The sequence below is a fragment of the Marmota monax genome, unplaced genomic scaffold (assembly GCF_021218885.2).
Source record: "Marmota monax isolate L192 unplaced genomic scaffold, Marmota_monax_Labrador192_F-V1.1 WCK01_AAM20220418_F8-fsc00158, whole genome shotgun sequence".
Taxonomy (NCBI): Eukaryota; Metazoa; Chordata; class Mammalia; order Rodentia; family Sciuridae; genus Marmota; species Marmota monax.
In genome coordinates, this window is record NW_026694092.1 from 3,170,001 (window position 1) to 3,187,816 (window position 17,816).

The 17,816-nt window shown below is 41.7% G+C and overlaps 1 long non-coding RNA gene across 2 annotated transcripts; it reads right to left on the bottom strand.

Moving 5' to 3' along the window:
- Positions 1 to 2,732: 2,732 nt before the first annotated feature.
- On the bottom strand, positions 2,733 to 17,330 carry LOC124107151 (uncharacterized). Of its 2 annotated transcripts, none has more exons than XR_006856304.2 (4): positions 16,643 to 17,330; positions 8,561 to 8,684; positions 3,821 to 3,965; positions 2,733 to 3,012 (listed from the first exon to the last, which is right to left on the bottom strand). It is a non-coding gene; the product is annotated as an uncharacterized LOC124107151 (long non-coding RNA). The 2 variants fall into 2 exon arrangements; XR_006856303.2 differs by having other exon boundaries at positions 3,821 to 3,926; positions 16,643 to 17,308.
- Between the last annotated feature and the right edge of the window lie 486 nt (positions 17,331 to 17,816).

The window sequence follows — 17,816 nt, forward strand, 5'->3', positions numbered from 1 at the left end:
CCAGAAAAACTATTCTATGGTGATAGAAGTCAGAAAATGGTTGCTTATGGAGCTTGGAGGGCATTGACTAGACTATAAAGGATCATGTAAAACCTTTCTCACGGGTATGGGAGCTAGAAGTCCAAGATCAAGGTCTTGACAGAGTTGAATTCCACTGAGGCCTCTATCCTTGGCTTGCAGATGGCCATCATCTCACTGTGCCCTCATATTGTCATCCCTTTCTGTGTCCTAATCTCTTTTTATAAGGACACCTGTCATATTGGAGTGCACCCAAGGTAATGTTCTCTTTTTAACTTCATTACTTCTTTAAAGGCTCTATCTTCAAGTACAGTTACATTCTAAGGTACTGGGCTAACATAGAAATTTGTTGTTGTTGGGGGTGGGGGAGGAATCCATCCCATAACAATAACTGTGCATCTTGTTATACGTAAATTATTTCTCCGTAAAAATAAATAAGTAACAGGGAAGTAATTCCCCCATATTTTTGCATGTAGAGGGAAGCTGGACATTGGAAACAGTGGGGAGATCTGTCATTAGATGTTAATGTAACAGTGAGATGGTTAAAATATCATAACAGGCAGCATTTAGTGAGTGGAGTACTTTTCATGGAATAACTGATTTAGTCTGAAAAGATTCTATGAAGTATAGGTACCATTACTATGCCCATTTTTAGATGAGGAAACTAGGCTGCAAAGGAGCTAAGTAGTTGACTTAAGGTCACACAACTCTAAAGTGGTCAAGCCACAGGCTGAGTCCAAGCAGGCTGTGCCCAGAGCCTACACAATCACATCTCCATTCAGCCCCACTGGTTAGAGAATATTTCACTGACAGTTGGTTACTAGGAAGGCAGATATGTGCAGAAATCATGAGCTACTCTTTAAAAAATTTTTGTAGTTGTAGACAGACACAATACCTTCATTTTATTTATTTTTATGTGGTGCTGAGGATGGAACCCTGTGCCTCACACATGCTAAGCAAGTGCTCTACCACTGAGCCACAACCACAGCCCTCATGAGCTACTCTTAAATGAAAACAAAGGAACTCCAGGTTAGAGATCAAAGGTGAAGTTGGCTGATCACTGTGTTGTTTGGCACATAGTAGGTTATCAATATTATTTGTTAGTGCACTTGACAGGTGTCTCTGTATGTACAGGTCTCCTTCTAAGAGAATCTGTCCCAACCATAATCCAGAAGTCCCTAAACATCCGTGTGTTAACTTTCCATTAAATATAACATACATAAATAAATGTTCACAAACACCCCATGCCTCTTTCTTGATACCATTCATACTACCAAGGGTAACTATATCCTTACTTTTAGAAGCACAGATTTTTTTTTCTCTCTGTGTTAGTTTTCTAGACCAGCTATAGCAAACAAGGTGGGTGTTTAAATCACCACAAATTGGGTAGCTTAAGATAATAGAAATTTATTATAGTTCTAGAGGTTAGAAGTCCCAAAGTCAAGGATATGATTCTACTGAACCCTTTAGGAGAGAATCATTTACTGCCTCTTTCTAGCTTCTGGTGGTTTTCCAGAAATTCTTGGTGTTCCTTAGCTTTGAGCTTCAGCTCTTCAATCTTTGCTTTTATGATCATTTTATGCCATTCTCCCCGTGTGTCTGTACCTCTGTGGCTCTTTTCTTATTAGAACACTAGTCATATTGGATTAAGGTTCTACCCTACTTCAGTATGACTTCACTGTAAGTAGTTATATCTGCAACGCCCCTATTTCCAATGAAGTTCACTTTCTCAGGTACTGAGGGCTAGAACTTCAACATGTCTTTTTTTGGGGGAATAACATTCAACCCATAACACCATCCAAATGATAAAAAAATGAAAGCATACACTATGACAATTTCTGTAGCTGAGCCTCTTTCACTCAATGTAAGGTTTATCAAATTCCTTCACATTGTGCTACCTAGCTGTGTTGCTTTTAAATCACTTTGGATAATATTCTATTTTGGGAAGATACCATCATTTTTCTATTGCATTATTGAACATTTGGGTAATTTCCTGTTTGATGCCAATATAAATATTACTGTTATGAATGTCCAAGAATATGCACTTTGGTGAAGTTCTGTGTGCATTTCTGTTGTATATATGTGGGAGTGGACTCATACCCCAAAGGCATCAGCCTAAGTAGATACAGACAAATAGCATTCCAAAGGGGTTTTGCCAATTTACCCTCCCATCCGCTGTATATGAGAGTCCTAGTTCCTCCCCCTCTAGCACTTGGTATTTCCTTCCTTCCTCCCTCCCTCCCTTCCTTCCTTCCTTCCTTCCTTCCTTCCTTCCTTTTCCTACTTTAGCTATCCTGGTGTGAATGTGTTGACATCACATCATGCTGTGTTTAAATGTGCTTCTTTTTGTTTTACATTGAAGCTTCCCATCTCTCTCTGCTGATCTTAGACACTTCCTGGTCTCTTCATCATTCATTACCACAATTAGCATCTCTAAATCCATTTCTTACACTTGGATGCTCTGATCTATAAGGAAACCAATGTCTTTCTCCATTTATCATCCTCTTACAGAAAAATTTCTCTTGCAGCAACTTTGAACTGCCTCTAAACTCACTCATGCTGCAGAAGGACCCATGCTTGTTTGTTGATTATTTTGTTTTTCATGCCTTAAGAGCAAGACTGGAACAAATATGAAGTTGGAGAGTAAGATGCTTGCCATAACAAATCTATAGGGTCTGTAGTGCATGCAAATCTACTATAACAAACACTCCCACTTGCTCAATGGGTGTTTTATTTACTGTATGATTGGTAAAATGCATTTCACAGTGAAGTTATGTTGGAGAGTCAGTTCAAATAGAGATAAAGCAACTCTTGAACATAGTGGATGCAACTGAGGAGGCAGTCATTCCTTGCCAAAAGTCACTTAAGGGAAGAATTAGGTCTTACATGCTGGAAGCTAGGACCAGCCCCTAGTCTTCCTCCCACCTGCATTCTCTGTTCAGGAGGTAGCAAGCTTCAGTCCATTCTGATTTTACAAGGAGGCAAGATGGTATCCTGGAAAGACATGAGATTGTGGGGAAAGGAGGACTCAGTTCAACCCCTATGCTGCCACTCATTGGCTCTGTGAGATTGGGGCAGGGAACTGGGCAGATGGCATTCTGGAGGAAGCAGGTGTCTCAGTGAGAGACCAGAAGCTTGTCCTATGTGGGTCATGGCAGGTTGTCTCCTGATACACTCTGGACTTGGTCTTTTTGCCTCCTCAAATGTTTTGTAAAGACTCTTTGAAGAAACCAGTCTGTCTGTTATACTGTGTACTGGGTTGGAGATTTCAAGGGGTGCCACCCCTTTGTTGCCATCAAGATGCTACATCTCAGCCCAGTTCTTCCCCCATCTTCAAGTGTCCACTCTCAGAACTGATAGAGAAGAAAGGGCAATTGCCTTCCAACCCCCAGATTGAAATCTGTAATGGTTCCAAACTGGCTTTGAAAGAATTAGACTCTTAATATTCAGCATTTATTAAAAGTCCTAGTGCATTGGTATGATACAGATTATAAATATATCATAACCTGGCCATATAATGACCTTTTATTGAACATTTATCAAGAACCATAAAGGGAATTCAGAAGCCATCCACACTCATCGTCATCACAGGATTGACAAATGAGGACTTCCAAGCTTTAAGTAAGTGGAATAGAGACTTTATTCAACAGTCCCAAGATATCAATGTTGGACCATGACTGTAACATATAGTTACAATATTCAAGCCATTTTCTTTTTGTATGGATTTGTTGTCTGGAAACAGGGGGGTTTCTGTGACTTATGTTGGCAGAATTTCCACCAAGAATTGTGTTCTTGTATTTACCTTCCAAAGGGCAGAATAACTTCATCCAGCAGAAAAGTTTCTTGTGAATCTGGGTAGTCATGGCTTCTTCAGGGAGGAGAGCATAAGCACAGTTCATGGTTTTTGTCTGAGATGTGAAGCCCAGATGGGTTAGTGAAGGGGTAGACTAAGGAAAGAAGAAACTACTAGAACAAATTTCATACAGCATTAGAGGACACTTAGGCTTATCTGTGGTTACTTTCAAATCTATACACATTTGGTAGTCACCTAGGGGCCTTCCTCAAAGGAAGGGAATTATTGAGGACTGTTGTTATATTGTGGTCAATACGATAAGGTGAAAGATCGACAAATGGACGATGTTTCAGCCTACAGACTGAGCACAGCCCACCTAAGATTCAAGACAAGCTTACCACCTGATATCAGCAGAAAAAGAGCCAGCTACTGCACAGGTGGTACTTCTCAAATTGTCAAGATCTCAACATTCTAGTTGCTAGAAATCTGTGCCACTTTTCTTATTGAAATTTTTCTGTAATTTGCTCAATGATTAGGACATAAACTAAGTTGTAAGAATATACATTTTCCCCCATGGGAATAACTAGAGCTATTTTCATTTGAATAAATGCTATCAAGAAGCATTACTGGGCTGAGGATGTAGCTCAGCTGTAGAGTGCTTGCCTAGCATATATGAAGCCCTTGGTTCCATCCCCAGAACCACAAAAAAAGGTATTTCTTCTTTCTTAAAACCTCAAGTGACAAGAGTTTGGTCATTACTCTTCTACACAACTACCAGCCTCTTTGGGACTCCAATAGGATTCCATAGCAATCCAGAACAATCCCTCCATTTTCTGAGCTTTCCATTGTTCTAAGAACTTTTGGAGGATGACATTGTTCCCAATTATTCACCTTCTCCTTGTATCTACATCTTTTCCATATGACCTTGCACTGTCTCCTCTCTCTATTGACATTCAGTTTGTCCAGGTAACTTGCTATAGCCAATAGGATATTTATGGAGGTGATGCAAACAAAGGCATGAAGTGGGCTTATGCTATTGGACTTTCCCTCTCATATTGTCCCATTGCCATGGGAAAAGTTCCCACTCCCCACACCAAACACGTGGTAACTGCTGCCCATTTATCCTGACCCCATAATGAAATCATGTGCAGAGATCTAAATGTCCCCTTATAGCTTGGGGCCATGCCCTGCCAGACATGCACCTTGAAGATGAGCTGAGTTCAGCTGATCCATAGACACCCATAGACCCACAAACACTCGATTCAATTGTTATTTTGTTTGCCATTGTATTTGTGATAATAGCTGACTATTTTTATAACTCTTCAAGCATATTTCATTTAGCTCAATAATGCTGCAAGTGGATACCACTATTATTTCCACTTTAAAGCTTTGGAAACTGATTGAGAAATTAATTAATTTACTTAGGTTCATAGATGTAGGAAATGTCAGAATAGTAATTCAAACACAGGTGAGTGGGATTCTAAAGCTTGTGCTATAAGCAGCCATGTTTTCCTCTTGGAGTGCAAACCTTTAGGATGTAGGGCAAGAAGAAACCATCTACTTTTTCCAGTTCCTTCACAACTTAAATGCCAGCCTACTGGCATTCCTGGTTCTGCATCACTAGACATTTTGATTTTGATATCTTTTTTCTTGTTGTTGTTGTTGTTGGTGTTCTTGTTGTTGTTTGTTTCTTTTCTTTTTGTGTGTGTATGATGGTGGTTCTGAGGATTGAACCCAGGGCCTTGTGCATGCTAAGCAAGCACTCTACTAACTAAGCTAGATCCTCAGCCCCCAATTTGATATCTTTATAATTTGAACTTATTTCTATTCTTATGAGCAGCAGATGACAGCAACTTAAAGTGTCTTTTTTCCCCAAAATTTTCAGAAAATTTCTGGGTGATATATTGCTTATAGAACATGAGCCAGGTACTTCCTGAGAGGTGCAGGAGCTGAGAAATCTACACTGTCTGGCATTCAAGGGTCAATCTCGAGGGAGGACAAAGAACTTCTGTGGTTTTAATTCAAATAAGTAGAGAACTAAAATTTTATAATGTTCCCATTTCACATTTATTTTCCAGGAAGATTGGTAGATATGAAGCTATTTGGCTTTACTTATACTGGCTTAGATGTGGGTTTTAGAAACAAGTGACTAAGTCCAATAACTAAGTGGCCTTGAGCAAGTTACTTAAACATTTTGTGCCTTGTTTTTTTTTTGCCTCAAAAAGGAGATACTAATACTATCTAATCTGGGGTTTTATGGGGCTAAAATGAGATAATGCATATGAAGAACTTACTTAACACAATATCTGACTTTTATATGCTTTTATCTACAAGTGACAGAGATCCTGAGTCAAAATGGTTTCAACAACTAGGAAGACTATTATCTGACATATTCCAGCAAGGGAAGAGAGCTCAAGGTATGACCCAGTTGGGACTCTGACCAGGGTCTATCTGCCATTCCTTTGACTTGACCTTCCTTGGGCTGGCTTCCATGGAAGCAAGATGGCTGCTGGCAGCAACTAGGGCAGGAGATTGCTTTTCTATAGCCAGTAAAACAGAAGACAATCCACTCCCAAATATGGAAATAAGTTTCTTTCCTTCAATTTCTTTGGGCTAACCTGGGTTATTGCCTTCCCCTTGAATCAATAACTGTTACCAGGGCTGTGGTTGTGGCTCAGAGGTAGAGCACTTACCTACTGTGTAAGGGACTAGGTTCGATCCTCAGCACCACATTAAAAAAATAAAGATATTGTGTCTACCTATAACTAAAAAATACTAATGTCTGGCCTTTAGCCACCCTAAAAGACAAATTTGGGAACTCAGGGATGACAGATCATTTGCATTGAAAGCTACCCTTTCTTCTTCTTTTACTGGAAATTAATCTACCTGAAAAACAAATTCCAAAGACCAATGAAGACTTGGAAGGTCTAAGTTCAATTCTTCATGTCATTGTCACCTTGAAAAGATAAAGTGGACAATGCACAGCAACTATCCCTCTCCTTTGGCCAAGGAATATTTTGCTTACTTCAACAATTTCTGTGTAAAATCCTGGCACTCTGTGGTTGATAGCTATTGTTTTTCACCTTTCTCTCTTTTCCACTTAACAGAAACTCTTTTGCCAGTGGCAAACCTGTTCTGTGGGATTTGGATGAGGCTGGCCTCATACATATGTACATGGGCATGCATACAAGCCAGGTTGACCAACCAGAATACAGCATCCCTTCCTTTAGAGAAAGTAATTAGTTTCAGGATGGGCACATGACTCAAACCCAGTCAATCATCTGTTCTTCTTGAATATTTGAACCTTGAGCTGAATGAACAAGTATCAAAGGAGCCACAGCTGGAATCTTTATATAGCCAGTGCCTAGCAAATATACTTTCTGCATTCCTATTATTTATGCCCAGAGCTGGCTTGGCTTCTGTTGGTTCCACATTCTGATCGCCTTGATTATTCAGTTCTCTGAGTATTCCAAGATTATCTAATAACTGGTATGGACTGAATTGTCTCCCCACTCCCACAGTCTAATATGTTAAAGCCCCAATGCCCAATGTGACTATATTTAGAGATAGCCCTTTTAGGGGTTAATTAATGCTAATAAGGTCATAAGGGTGGGGTTCCGATCTGATAGGACTAGTGGCTTTATAAAAGAAAGAACAGAGACAGAGCTCCATCCATATGCACAAACCAAGAAAAGCCATGTGAGGACAGAGCAAGATAAGAAGGCAGCCATCTGCAAGCCAGGAAGAGAGCACTCACCACAACCTGACCATACTAGCATCCTGATCTCAGAAGAACAGCTTCCAGAATTGTTAGAAAATTAAATTATGTTGCTTAATTTACCCAGTCTTTGTTGTTGTTGTTGTTGTTGTAACAGCCTGAACAGACTAAGAACAATGCTATTTTCCCTCTTAAGATAGCCAGTGTCAATGTCTATTACTTCCAAGTAAGTTCTCAGTTTGAGGTAGCAAAGCAGCTGGTGAAGATGTTGGGGGGGGGGGCTCCTTCTTGTAGCTTTCCTCATGATCCTATAAGAAAGTTTGTTTCATAGAGAAGCAAAAAAGGAAAGACTCTTCCTAATGTGACCAACAAACTCAAATGTCTGAAACAATCAGAGGCTTATTGGGACTGAAAAGTCCCCATGTTACACCCCAAGCTAAATTTAGAGCCCACTAAGGCAGGGAGAAAGGAAGCACCTGGGAAATAAAATCAGTCCCAGAAAGAGATCCATGGAAAAGCACAAATTCTTGGCTCCTTCCAAATATCTCCAGGTGAGTTCTCTTTGCCTGACAAAGATAATAATCGTTCTCATTGTATTAAGCCATTCACCTAAATTGAATGGTAGCTTTGAACTTGGAAGCAAGAGGCAGATTAACCAGGCTTCACAACTAGCCTGTTGTTTTTTATTACCCAAATGCAGAGGCCAAAATGGAAGCTGTTAGACTAAGAATGAAGGGTTACCTGATGCACATTGAGACCAATTATGAAAAAAAAGGAAGCCATAGGGCTGGGTTCCAAGTTCAAGCACTATAACTCAATAAGACCTGCAGGTTTGATTAGAGTCACCCCTAAGTCATGTGGAGACCATGTGCAAGCATTCTATTTTGGAGGGCAGCAGGGGCTATGTATATAAACAATTCAATTTTTTAAGCATGCTACAAAATTTGTGGGTTTATGTAAGCTATTGTGACTTATCAGTGAATATTCAGAATGACGGGTATCAAAGAAATACTTAAATATTTGTTTACTACCCAATCAGTGCTCATGATGATTCTTCATAGTATCCTGGCACTATGTCTTCTTGTTCAGGTCCAGGAGCATCTCTCTGTATTCTTTATTGCCAAATGTGTCATTACTGGATAATTTCTTATCCCTCTTTGGAAGAAAAAGGAAGTAATGCTATTAATACTCATGATACCATGGCTCTTTGGAATCTATTTATATTGAAATGTTATACATCTTCTTGCTTGTTCGTTCCCACATACCACTTATTTCGTTTATTCAGAGATGGTTACTCTCCCATGATGATGAATCATCCAGAGTGTCACCCATGAACACTGGCTTCCAATGACTGTCTCAAAGGTTATTACTGTGTTTCATTGATAATGGTCACAAATACAAATCTTACTGAATATGTGAGAAAATGCAAACAATAATACATTTTGTGGTTATGTCACCTTTACTGTTTAGGATGTTATAGCTTAAATATAGAACAATACATCTTCCACTTATGTCTCCCCTGGACCTCTGTAGGCTGTCATCACTGCATTTCTAGAATTTGACCTCTTATGATGTTGACCTTCCCCTGCTTTTCCACACAACATTGTCAGTTTGGGAGACAGGATGGGGCTCATGGGTAGTTAGAGAAGAGAAGTCTCATCTGGGAAAGGAATGTCCAACTCTTGTCCGGCATGGCTTAAGAGCAGCCCATCATGTTTATAGAACATGGTGTTATATAAATGGGAGGAAAGAAGAGGATATCAACCAGAGAGGTCCATTGTCGTTGTGCAGTCCTTCCAGGCAACAGGCACACTTACCTCAGGAGAACAAGTGATATGGAAACAGTGAAAGAGGTAGGGTGACTGCTCTGGGTGCCAACTGTAGGAAGCACATGGCACAAATGTAGCACAGCAGTCAGGACAAGGGTAAGTGATAGTTTGCCAAACTGCCTTCTGGAACCCAGGCTCAGGACAATCCTATAGGAAAGAGCCTTATGGTTCTTTAAAGATCTGATCAATCCCTCGGGGATTTCTAATCCCTGAGCCAGGTGTGGGCATAGGTCCTTATATCCCAGTCACATCTGCATCAGGGTTTCTTAAATTTTCTGTACTATGTACTCTCTAACAGACTAGTGATGCCTATGAATGAACTCCCTCTCAGAATCATTTTATGCAAATAAAATACACTTGAAATGCACATAGCAAACATTATAAAATAATTCATGATATAGAAATCTATGCACTTCTTTATTAATGCTGGGTTTGGGGTATAGGTATCCAAAGAGTGAATCAAAGGGGATAAACAGAGACCAGGGTCCATGAAGGTCCTGGTCTGTGCACAGGAAGTCCCATCCATGAGGATGGTGCTGCTAGCTCTGGCAGTTCCAAGACACTTGAAGGGGACATAGAAAATGCTGAGGTAAGTGTATCTAGAGGCCAGGACCCATATGGGACCAGGTTGAGGGGAAATAAAGCCATGCCCAGATGGTGCTACGAGATCAATTTGGGCATCAAAGGGGTATTGAGAAAATTTCTAGGAAGATTCCAAAGCACAGGACCCCTTGGGACATGAAGATCAGAGCAAGGGACTTGTTTGCCAAGTCTAATGCCCACATTGGTGTTGATTACTAGCCAGTTGTTTTTTTGAAAAATCCAGTGGCTGGCAACTCATGGATACTGTTAATGACACAGCATTGCTCAAGTGTCCCCAAAGGTTGGAAGGCAGAAGTCTGTGATTGTTCACTTTCTAGGCAATGTACAGTCCCCAGCCACTGTCCTGGAAGGCAGAGGCCTGCTAAATGAATGCATCTTCTAGAAGAAAATTGTATCTTATGCCTTGTTTAGGGAAGAACTTCGAGGACAATGGTCAAAAGAAGTTCTCACAAGAACTTGGGTTGAGCCAATGTTCTCAGTCTGTAGTCTTATGTCTACTTCCAAAAAGATGTATAATGTGGGCCAGTGTCCAGGGCTCTTTGAAATTTTTTTCACTCTCTCCTTTTCCTAAAAGGAAGGAGATCTGTTGTAGTCTTGTTTTCCTTTACCATTGCCTATGGGGAACATTGTAGGTTATTCAATTTACCATTGATATCTGAGGTCTTCTTTATTTTCACTAATATCTAATTAAAATATAGTGTTTCCTTCACATGTCATTGCAGGCAAAAGGCTGGAGTGGTATCAGCAATATTGGTCACTGATGAATCACAGATATTTGTTATCACATGAGATTTGTGGTAAATATATCAAAATGCCATTCATAGTCATCACTTTTGAAACTGCCTCAGTATATGCACTTACCACTAGATTTTGTTATTCCACACATTTATTAAAAGGACATAGATTTCTATATCAATAATTGTTTTATATTTTGGTATATACATTTCAAGTGTTTTGTTGTTGTTGTTGTTTAAAAATATGATTTTGACAAAGAGTCCATCCAGAGGCATGCCTAGACTGCTAGAGAGGCCACAGTACAGAAAGTTTAAGAAACCCTGAGGCAATGTGACTGGGGTATAAGGAGCTATACCCACACGTGGTTCAGGAATCAGAAATCCAGGACTTGGAGTTGAACTTAATACCTGAAAAAAGACTTGGGTTTCTTTTCTTTTGTCTCCTCTTCTCTCCCTTCCCTGCCTTCCTCCTTGGCTCCCTCCCTTCACCCCTCCCTCTTTCTTTCCTCCCTTCCTCCCTTCTTCTATCTCAAACTGTGTAGTTATTTATTTTTTCATTATGTTATTTATTTATTTATTGGTACTGGGGATTGAACCCAGAGGCACTTAACCACTGAGCCACATCCCCAGACCTTTTTTATTTTTTATTTAGAGACAGGGTCTCACTGAGTTGCTTAGGGCCTTGCTAAGTTGCTGAGGCTGGCATTGAACTCGCAATCCTCCTGCCTCAGCCTCCCGAGCCACAGGGGTTATAGGAATGCACCACTGTGCCTAGCTTATTTTCTTCATTATGTTTTATCAGCTATCCCTTTGCAGAAGGAGTCATGTCCTTGTTAGCTCACTCCACCAAGTTATTGAAATGTCACATATCTTTCCATCCCAACCTTCTATCTCATTCTTGTAGACTAACCAGACTATCTTAATTCTGTCTTTAAGGAAACTTGAAGAGTGGGAATTATAGATTTGATATCAGAAGCGAGTTTGGGGAAGGGAGTTTCTATGACAGCTTGGGACTGCCAAGGACAGATTCTGGCCCTGAGATGGTCCATTTGGTTTTGTTCATATCCTGAAAAGCATTGTGTGTATCAGCTAAATCCTTTCTGTTATGAGAAGCCCTAATTAATGCATGCTCTGATTTGTTCTTCCCTGCTGAGGACTTCAGATTAATGATTACTGGGTGCCACACATGTTATCTCTTATGTATCTTTAATAAAAATAACAATGGCTACAATTTACAATGGCCTTACTGTGTTCAGGAGCCCTGTGCTCAGCCCTTAATATTCATGATTTTATTTAACCCTCCTGCCACTCTCTGAGGTAACTCTTGAGCATCATTTGCTTCACTGTATAGAGGGAGGAACTAAGGCTCAAAGAATTTCAGTAAATTTCTCAAGGTCACACCACAAGGAAGAGGTACGGTGAGTTTCACACCAAGACTTGTTTGATTTCATAGCACTTAGCCACTTGCCATTGTGCTGTTATGTTTCAATGGCAAAAGGAAGTGAGAAATGGAATAATAGAATTTGGGCAAATTAGCAAGAAAAATGAGGTAGCACTGTTGCATCATCTTCTGACAGCCCATCTTTCAATCCCCTTGCCTTGACACTCCCAAGGTGCTTGGAATACTGATTGTGCTGGATGAGCAAAATATGGTATGGCCAAGGAGGTGGTGGACTCCTGTCTCCAAGATTGGACCCGACAAGTGGGAGGTGCCATTCCTGCCTCAATATCTGGCAGCTGCCTACCAGAGAGCTCTAGGGTATGCCATAGAGGGTAGGAGGAAAGGGAATTGAGTGGGATGGATCTGGAACCTTGGTTAGTCTGGTGGGATAGACTCCAATCAGCTCTGTGACCTTGGGAATGTTCTTTAATCTTTTTGCTTTTACTTTGTGCCACAGGGAGGTTAGGCTACATTTGTAGAAATTTTAGGCAGTCTATGATGCCATGAAATTTTTAAAACGTTGTGAGTTGTTGATGGACACAATACCTTTTTCTTTTTAATGGATTTTTTAATATGTGACAGCAGAATGCATTATAATTCATATTACATGTATAGAACACATTTTCATATCTCTGGTTGTATATAAAGTATATTCACACCAATTCATGCCTTCATACATGTACTTTGGATAATGATGTCCATCACATTCCACCATCATTTCTAACCCATGCCCCCTCCCTTCCCCTCCTACTGCTCTGCCCTATCTAAAATTCGTCTATTCCTCCCATGCTCCCATTCCTATCCCACTATGAATCAGCCCCTTTATATCAGAGAAAATATTCGGCATTTGATTTTTTGGGATTGACTAACTTCACTTAGCATTACTTTTTCCAGTGCCATCCATTTATGTACAAATGCCATGATTTTATTCTCTTTTACTGCTGAGTAATATTCCATTGTGCATCAATGCCACATTTTTTTTACCTTTTTCTACTTAGTTGTTTTTTTGTGGTGCTGAGCATCATACCTAGTGCCTCACATGTGCTACGCAAGCGCTCCATCATGGAGTCACAACCCCAGCCTGATGTTCTGATTTTTAAGGACAGAGAATGCTGTCATGAGAGACATAGTTTCTGGAGTGTTCTGAGTCTGCTAGCTCCCATGGGTGCTCACCCCCTGACATGGTGTCATTTCTCCTTCAGTTTTCTGACACTGTTTTGTGTCATTTTATAAGATTCCTCTTCCATGTTAGTTACCAGCTGTCATATACCCCTAGAGTTTAGCTCCAACAGAGGAGCTCTTGCTTGGGATCAAGCTTTGAGGGCTCATGTTCCCACTCAGTTACCTCCTGTGCCTTAATTTCATCATTTGTAACAAGGGAGCAATAATGGTGCTTTTCTCATGGGGTCATCTGAGTACTAAAGGATGCATTCACATACTGAGCTCTGCTGCTTCACATACCAGGTACATGGATCTACTCCTTCAATGTCTGTAATTATTAGCAGCAATTGAACTCTTAGTCAGTTTTGTCATTGCTATAACTAAAAGATCTAACCAGAACAACAACAACCAGAGGGGGTTTATTTGGGGGTTCACAGTTTCAGAGACCTCAGTCCATAGACAGCCATCTCCATTCCTCAGGCCTCAAGGTGAGGCTGAACATCATGGCAGAAGAGTGTGGTGGACAGAAGCAGCTCATATGATGATCAGAAAGCAGAGAGAGACTCCACTATCCAGACACAAAATACATACCCCACAGCCACACCCCCAATGAACCGTTTCCTCCAGCCACACCCCACCTGCCTCCAGTTACCACTCAGTTAATCCCTACCAAGGGGATTCACTAATTCGGTTAAGACTTTCACAACCTAATCATTTCTCCTCTGAAACTTCTTGCATTGCTTCACATGGTTTTTGGGGGACACCTCACATCCAAACCATAACAAACTACAATTAATAAACATTTTCAGAGTGCCTCCTCAGAGCAGAGCCCACAGGGGACATACAGAAGCACCATCAAGTCCCCTTAGCCTACAGCTGCGTGTTGCACTTCCCAGATACAGATGCTGACACAGAGTGTGGGGTATAAGACACCAGTTGGGAATCAATGTCTGTGAAAATAAGTGGGAGAAAGCAAGACTGTACAGAGGAGGACATGGAATGGTGTATGACAGTCCTAACAAAGCCTTGGCCAATGTGGCAGAAAATTCTGGAACAAGCCATCCCCTCAGACTGTCCCATGTGGAACCAACATTGCCAGGCCTCCGTGTCCTGATCTTGTTCACTCACTGGATGTAGGCCATCTTGGGAAGAACATGACCTTGGCAGTGTTCTCAATAGCTTGGGCAGACCCCAAAAGGGCTGATAACTGGAGGTCACCTGTTGGGCTTGACAGCAAGCTGTTCCTTGAAAGGAGATTTAGGCAGCACAGCGAGTGGAATGCCCACCACTCAAAGAGTTTATAAATGACCAAGGGCATGCAGAGAGGACTGCAACCGATGGCAGATTTTCCCTGGAGAAGTTCCCAGAGCCTGGCTGAGCTGAGAGGTAATTAACCCAAAGCCACCAAATACAAACTTACTATAGTGAGAAATCAGGTCCACTAGAGAATGGATGGGAAAGTCTGAGATCTGTGCTCCATGCCACACTGGAGTGGACAAGGTGAAGTTAATTAAGCCCAAGGTCAGAAACCTAGGTGAGGGGTGCTGGGAGAAGAAAAGAAAAGGGCAAGCATTCTACAATGGATTTTATCAGTGCAGGTTCATCACATGACTTGTGGTGGCCAGAGTGAAAACTCAGGATGTGAGCACCTGTTCTAACCAATATGAAGGCTATGTCCGAACAGGGCATGCTGGGAAGCCTGGTATCTTATAAATGGAAGCTCTGTGAGTTCAACATGCATTCTGAAGGAGAATCCAAAAATCTTCTGTGACCCTTGTAACAGACTTGTAAGTGAAAGTAAAGCCAAATTCTGGGTGTAGAGAGGAAGACCATTTTATGGCCCCAGACCTTCTCTGTTTCCCTACTCAATGTAAGTCATCCACACTCCTTCATCTATTGCTTTTATATCATGGTCTTGACCACCGTGATAATCTCTACCTATTAAAATGGCCCATTTTGTAGCAAGACTGTGGAACCAACCTAGATGCCCTTCAATAGACGAATGGATAAAAAAATGTGGCAGTTATACACAATGGAGTATTACTCTGCATTAAAAAATGACAAAATCATAGAATTTGCAGGGAAATGGATGGCATTAGAGCAGATTATGCTAAGTGAAGCTAGCCAATCCCTAAAAAACAAATGCCAAATGTTTTCTTTGATATAAGGAGAGTAACTAAGAACAGAGTTGGGAGGAAGAGCATGAGAAGAAGATTAACATTAAACAGGGGTGAGAGGTGGGAGGGAAAAGGAAAGAGAAGGGAAATTGCATGGAAATGGAAGGAGACCCCCATGGTTATACAAAATTACATACAATAGGAAGTGAGGGGAAAGGGGAAAAAAAAACAAAACAAGGGGGAGAAATGAATTACAGTAGAGGGGGTAGAGAGAGAAGATGGGAGGGGAGGGGAGGGGGGATAGTAGAGGATAGGAAAGGCAGCAGAACACAACAGACACTAGTATAGCAATATGTAAAACAGTGGATGTGTAACCGATGTGATGCTGAAATCTGTATACGGGGTAAAAATGGGAGTTCATAACCCACTTGAATCAAAGTGTGAAATATGATTTGTCAAGAACTATGTAATGTTTTGAACAACCAACAATAAAAATTAAAGAAAAAAAATAAAATGGCCCATTTTGGGAGAAAGTGTTTAGTAGGGGTTAGGAGAATAGCTTCCCATCTTGGCCCTCTTACAACTTCGGAGACACAACCTGGAGACATATTATGGAGGGTCTGGGAATGCCCACACCAGGAGGGTATATTTACTTTGGCAAGAATTTGGGAATCATTGAAAACTTAGTGATCTTGGCGGGATGGAGAAGTTAGACCTGGGCTTTAGCCAAATCTGTTTGCCAACAATGTTCCGGATGTTCCAGAACAGTGGGAACTGGACACCTAATGCTAAAGTCCTATTGTCTTAGCCTCTGTGCTGAAGGAAGGGGGACTGAGATGGGGTAGCAGTAAGGGAGAAGGACAGAATAGGACAGATGACACAAGCTACTCCAACCTCTGAACTTGATGTCAACGACAATGGCAAGTCCCTCTAACAACAATAAAGGGGTCTAGAGGAGGAGGTGGTTTGGGGGAAAGGGTAGTTGGAGAGGGTGCATTTCTTTTGGTAGTGAGATATTAATGGGGGAAAAGAGAAAAAAGAAATCAAGAAAGAGGTCATTTGGGCAGGTGCCAGCCTCAGCCTGTTCTGCACTAGGACCCTGGAGAGTAAGCTGTGCTTTTTCAGGTAAGGCAGCTGAGGGTTTCAGATTTCGGTGCCCATTACCCAGTGACTATGGGCCACCATGGGGATAGGGAAAAATCCCAGGTCCTTCTAGTTCCCTACATACCTGTGCCGAGTAGCTTCCTTCTCTTCCTCTGAACGCTGTTCTCCTGAAGCTAATCATAGGTGCTGAATGTTTGGAAGAAAATCACAGTGAGAAGAGCAGGGTGTATAACCAGAGGGTCAAAAGGGAGCCAGAGGATCTGGGTGGAGTGCCAACACTGTCAGCTGTCACAGTGAGCACTGTCTTGAAAAAGAAGAGTGGCTTGCCAGCAAAGGTTCTGGCCTGGCTGGTCCTCATCCTCCTGCAGCCATCTGCTGCTTCCAGGAACAGGGTTTGAAATCCTGGGCCACTGTCTGTTGCAGCCTTCACCTTGCATTCCCCCTTTGCCATGGAAAAAAAGGGAAGCCAGAAAACATTTATCCAATGGGCTGGGTTGTGCCCTGGCTGTTGGCATATCCGTGATGCTCTGGTTTGGGGGTTGAGGCGGAGTGAGAATGCTCAGGCCTGCAAAGGTTTCCTGGTTCCAGCTCATTATCAATTTCAATGTTGTGGCATCCAAGATGAGGCAGCCATTAGTGCTTTGGCTCTCTGGTAGCTTCTCTAAGATGGCCACTTGTCAGCAGTCAGGACACTGGCCCTCACCCACTGGCTGATGCTCTCAGGCCATTAGTCTTGCTGGAAGACTCAGGAAGCAGAGGACTTAAGCAATGCTGTAATCACATGTGAATTGCTTTGGCGTAGAGGATTCTGGGTCTGAACCACAAAGCAGGGAGGGGTGGGGACAATGCCTCTTCCTTCCTTGAAAATACATAAATAAAGAAAGAATAATGAGAGCAATGGGAATACAGACACTATAAAGCTTCCCTCTCAGACCTACTGAGTCACTTTCCTACCCTTCAGGCCTGGGCCTATGCTGTAAGTGTTGGGTGAAGCTCCAGTCCAGGATCTCGGATGAACCAGTAACTGAAAGGTTCATTTTTGGCATGAAAGGAATATTCAGTATTCCCATCCAGCCTCTGGCTGCCTTCTGCTCTGAGGGGTCCATGGATGTTAAAGTACTTTGCACATCATTCCTGCTAAAATCCACTTCTTACCATAGTCTCTCCTCCCCTCCCCTTTCCTTTTCTCTCCTCTCCTCTCTTCTCAGCGGGTTCCTACCTACTGCACTCCCAGGAAGGCAAGGAAGCAGACCTGGCTTTACCTTCTCTTTTCAAGCAGCAAAACAGAAACACAGTAG